Below are 5,169 nucleotides of genomic sequence, written 5' to 3'. Positions count from 1 at the left end.
TGTGTAGAGTTTTAATCTGGTATGGTCTGAAGCTGTCCACCAGGTTCACTGGCTCTGGGGCCTCCCAGGAGATGCAAAGACAGCCACTGCCTGGGGCCACCCAACAGGAGCTACAGAGTGATCTGTAGATGGCTGCTACTTGTGTTGGGCTTAGAAGTGCCCAGGCAAGGCCAAGCTGTGAAGCAAGGCAGGCTGCTGCTCATGACAGGTCTTGGGCCTCTTATTGATAGGTATAGGGTATGATGAGACCGGCTGCTTGTTTGAGAGATTTTAGCAAAGTCTGAAGCCTGAGCCAGGAAAGGCCATTCATATGGAAAAGCTACTGCAAACGGCTTGGGTGGGCCTGCAAATTGGATGGGGCAGTGTCTCAGGGAACCACCAGGATGGAGCAAACAGTGTGGGCCATGCTGATGGAAACTCAGATATGGCTGCCAGTCAGCTCTCTGATGGGGGAGGTGTCAACATAGGAACAATGACCCTGCAAGCACCCTTATCTTGGAGAAAGCCACCCCCAAGTTCTTGCTCTAAGGCCATACAATCCAGTTCCTCCCTGTCTGTCCCTGGATCCCCTCCTTACCCCCTGACCAAGCTGCTGCCCCAGCAATGGAGTTCAGAGGGAACAAGTCCAAGTAAGTTTGTGCACTGGCACTTTAAAAGGAACTGCCTGAAACTCCAGCAGCCTCCATGTCACTCAGCCATATCCCTGCTGGTTTTTATAGCCTGAAGTTATGGGGCCTTCTCTTCCCAGCTCTGGAACCCTGGGCTGGGAGGCTGGTGTGGGTCTGGAACTTCTTGCTCTTCACAGGATACCTACACAGCTAAGATATCTTTTCCAATTAAAAACAAGGCCACACGTGGGTGTTGGACTAGCAAGTTCCAGGCTTCCACCCCTCCTACCAGTCTCCATGTGCTTTCTTCTTTACTTCTTTAGTTGTAGGACTTCCATTCAGCCAGTTTTCAGGCAGTTCTGAGTGATGGTCGTTCTGTATTTTAGTTGTAATTTTGATGTGGTTGTGGGAGGCAGCAAGTACCAGTATATACCTACTTGATCATCTTGGTTCTCCTCCACTAAGGGGTCTTTCCTATTACTCCTTGTCATGCCTTTGCAGTTTCATAAAGTGGCGTTGTTTTATTTAGTTAAACAAATCTTGAGAATTAAGGGGCCTTGTGACAACCAGCAAAAAACTTAGAAAAAAGAAGCCACATTTTCTTTATCATTGTAATTAGTATCCAGCATAGTGATCAGAGCTCTGGAATTAGTATGCTTTAGTTTGTTTTGTTTTGTGGCTTTTTGAATGAAATTATAAGCAGTTAATATCTGAGATGGGGGAATGTGACACATACATGTCTTTATTTTGAGGAGAGAGCTATTTCTATACTGCCCAGTCTGGGTAGGTAGTGATTAATAAATTCCTAACTAGGACCCGGCCAGGTGGCTCAGTTGGTTGAGCATCATCCCATACACCAAAAATGTCCCGGGGTCATTACCAATCAGGCCACATACCTATGTTGTGCTGGGTTCCATTCCTCATTGGGGCATGTATGGGAGGCACCAATTGACATTTCTCTCTCACATTTCTCTCTCTCTCTCTCTCTCCCATCAATAAAAAAAAATAGTAAATAAATAAAGTTCTAACTAAGAACCCTTCCCCACCTCCAAAGTATTAAATCTCTTAAGAATAAGAGGGTGATCCCTGGCCAGTGTGGCTAAATGATTAGAGTGTTGGCCCGGGCACCAAAGAGTCATAGGTTTTATTCCTGGTCAAGGGCAGGTACCTCATTTGCAGGTTCCTTCCATGGCCCAAGTCTGAGCATGTGCAGAAGAAAACCAATTGATTTGTCTCTCTTACATTGATGTTTCTCTCCCCCAACTTCACTCTCTCTAACAATCAATGGAAAAGAATATATCCTCAGTGAGGATTAAAATACACACAAAAGAGGTCCCAGCGTGCCCTGCGCCTCAGCCCGCCCGCTCCCTTGCTTGCTCGTGCTTTTGCTCTCGCTCTCCTTGCAAATCGAAGGGGCTCTGGCCACAGCTTGTGGCTAGGGAGGGAGACCCAGGCGGCCGCTTAAGGGAACAAGGCTGCAGTGGTGGTGGCGGCAGGAAGACGTCGGGCGAGGACGAGCAAACTATCGCTGAGGACCTGGTCGTGACCAAGTATAAGATGGGGGGTGACATCACCAACCGGGTACTTCGGTCTTTGGTGGAAGCATCCTGCTCAGGTGTGCCGTGCTGAGCCTGTGTGAAAAAGGTGATGCCATGATTATGGAAGAGACAGGGAAAATTTTCAAGAAAGAAAAAGAAATGAAGAAAGTTATTGCCTTTCCCACCAGTATTTCAGTAAATAACTGTGTGTGTCACTTCTCCCATTTGAAAAGCGACCAGGACTATATTCTCAAGGAAGGTGACTTGGTAAAAGTTGACCTTGGGGTCCATGTGGATGGCTTCATCGCTAATGTGGCTGACACTTTTGTGGCTGGTGTAGCTCAGGGGACCCAGGTGACAGGGAGGAAAGCAGGCGTCATTAAGGCAGCTCACCTTTGTGCAGAAGCTGCCCTACTCCTGATCAAACCTGGAAACCAGAACACACAAGTGCCCGAAGCCTGGCACAAAGTTGCCCATGCATTTAATTGCCCGCCAATAGAAGGTATGCTGTCACACCAATTGAAGCAGCATGTCGTCGATGGAGAGAAAACCATTATCCAGAATCCCACAGACCAGCAGAAGCAGGACCACGAGGGAGCTGAATTGGAGGTACATGAAGTATATGCTGTGGATGTTCTGGTCAGCTCAGGAGAGGGCAAGGCCAAGGACACAGGACAGAGCCACCATTTATAAACGAGATCCTTCTAAACAATATGGCCTGAAAATGAAAACTTCACGTGCCTTCTTCAGGGAGGTTGGAAGGCGTTTTGATGCCATGCCGTTTACTTCAGAGCATTTGCAGATGAGAAGAATGCCCGGATGGGTGTGGTGGAATGCGCCAAACATGAACTGCTCATAATGTTCTCTATGAGAAGGAGGGCGAATTTGTTGCCCAGTTTAAATTTACAGTTCTGCTGATGCAGAGTGGCCCCAGGCGGATAACCAGTGGTCCCTTTGAGCCTGGCCATTACAAGTCTGACAAGGAGGCCCAGGATGCAGAGCTAAAGGCCCTCCTCCAGAGTCCTGCAAGTCGGAAAACCCAGAAAAAGGAAAAAAAGGCCTCCAAGACTGCAGAGAATGCCACCAGTGGGGAAATATTAGAAGAGAATGAAGCTGCGGACTGAGGTGGGTCCCATCTCCCCAGCCAGCCGCTCCTGCCTCATCCCCTTCCCACCACACCCCAGGCTCTGTGAAGTGCAGTTCGTCTTCTCCACCCAGGATGGCCAGCAGATCAGGGGTCTCCCTGCCCAATCCCAGTCCCCCAACCCAACCCCCTTCCAACAAGAGCCAGCTCCAACTGACTCTGGTCTTGGGAGGCCAGGCTTCCCAGCCACCGAAGACTACTTTAACTAGAAAAGAGAAATTGAACAATAAAATCAGGAATCAAAATCCATTGTCTTCAAGCCCCTCTTTCTAGCCTTTTTCTACTACTGTCTGCTTGGTAAAAGTTTATGGCCCTACAACAAAACAAGGAGGAGGCTAAAGGAGCTACCACCATTAAAGATTGAGCTAAAATTTTTACACACTCTGATGTCAGCATTTTCTCTTCTGTTGGGGCTTGTTCCTCTCTTTTCCCCACTCTCCGTAAGTATTTTATCTGGCCTCAAAGTAGAGAGGAGCTGTTCTTCAGATGGTTTTATTCAATGTGGTAGGTTCCTTTTCTGACCCAGGCTATCTGGTCAGGCCCCATCTTTTTTTTAGGAGCTGGAGCCTGCACTTACCAAGGGATTCTCATCTATGCAACGGATCCTCATTTGTAAATCTTTATAGTCATTTTTCTTCTGTAGGACTCCCCCCGCCCCCCCCCCCAAAAAAAAAACTGTAAAGGAGGAATTCATTTTAACCGGTTAATTTCTTTGGAGTCAGTGGGGTCTTCCCTTGATCGATCTTACAAACCTGAGCTGAAAGCTCAACTGTGGTTTTGTTCCCTGTTTGAAATATTTTGACCTCCCTCCCTTGAAAGAAAGGTCAGGAACCAGAGGAGCAGACTGACTGAAGAGACAACTCCTGGCTTTCTACCCTGTGTGGACTTGAATTGGATGAATTACTAGGGGTTTGGAGAGAAAGGTGATGAATTTCATTCAGTACCTCTGGCATGCTGTCCCAGGGAACTAGGGCTCCTGCTAACTTAGGAGGTTTTTAAACTGAAAACGACATGGAGTTGAAATAAATGTGGATTTGCTCATAAAAAAAAACACACCATACACACAAAAGAGAATAAGAGTGTGACACTAAAAAAAAGAAAAACAAATCAATAAACTCCTGCAGGTTTCAGGAAGGAATAAAGATTTTGTATTATAGATTTTCCATGAAACCTAGCCTAGAATTGAAGAAGTATTAAAATATTTCAATCTTATTTTTAAATTTTTTAAAATATATTTTTATTGATTTCAGAGAGGAAGGGAGAGGAAGAAAGAGATAGGAAGATCAATGATGAGAGAGAATCATTGATTGGCTGCCTCTTGCATACCCTCTACTGGAGATCAAGCCCACAACCTGGGCATGTGCCCTGACTGGGAATTGAACTGTGACCTCCTAGTTCATAAATTGACGCTCAATCACTGAGCCAGGCCGCTTCAGCAGTCTTCTTAAAATTGATCATTAAAACATTTGCCCAGTGTGATGGTTAATTTTATTTGTTAAGATGTCTGACAGGATGCTCAATTATTTGGTCAAAATGCAGTCTTGATGTTTCTGTGAAGATATATTTTAAGTATGATTAATATTTAAATCTGTAACTTTGAGTAAAGCTGATTATCTTTCATAATGTGGTGGGCCTCATCCAAAGTAAAAGGAATTCTCTTCAAAATTGAAGCATTAAAACCCTGTCCATATTTCCAGGCTGCTATCCTGTGGAATTCACTCAAGACTGCAACTTTAAGTCTTACCTGAATTTCCAACCTGCCAGTGTACCCTATAGATTTTAGATAGATAGATAGATAGATAGATAGATAGATAGATAATCTTCTATTGTCTTTTTTGATTGGAGAACCTTGATTAATACACACAGTACTACACTTTAA

General features: G+C 45.5%; 1 pseudogene; it reads left to right on the top strand.

The window, feature by feature from the left end:
* The first annotated feature begins 424 nt into the window (after nucleotides 1–424).
* Nucleotides 425–4,341, top strand: LOC132230425 (proliferation-associated protein 2G4-like; annotated as a pseudogene).
* The last annotated feature ends 828 nt before the right edge of the window (nucleotides 4,342–5,169 follow it).

The sequence above is a fragment of the Myotis daubentonii genome, chromosome 1 (assembly GCF_963259705.1).
Source record: "Myotis daubentonii chromosome 1, mMyoDau2.1, whole genome shotgun sequence".
NCBI classification, from domain to species: Eukaryota; Metazoa; Chordata; class Mammalia; order Chiroptera; family Vespertilionidae; genus Myotis; species Myotis daubentonii.
The sequence above is the reverse complement of the archived record's forward strand: the minus strand, read 5'-3'. Positions and strand labels throughout refer to the sequence as shown.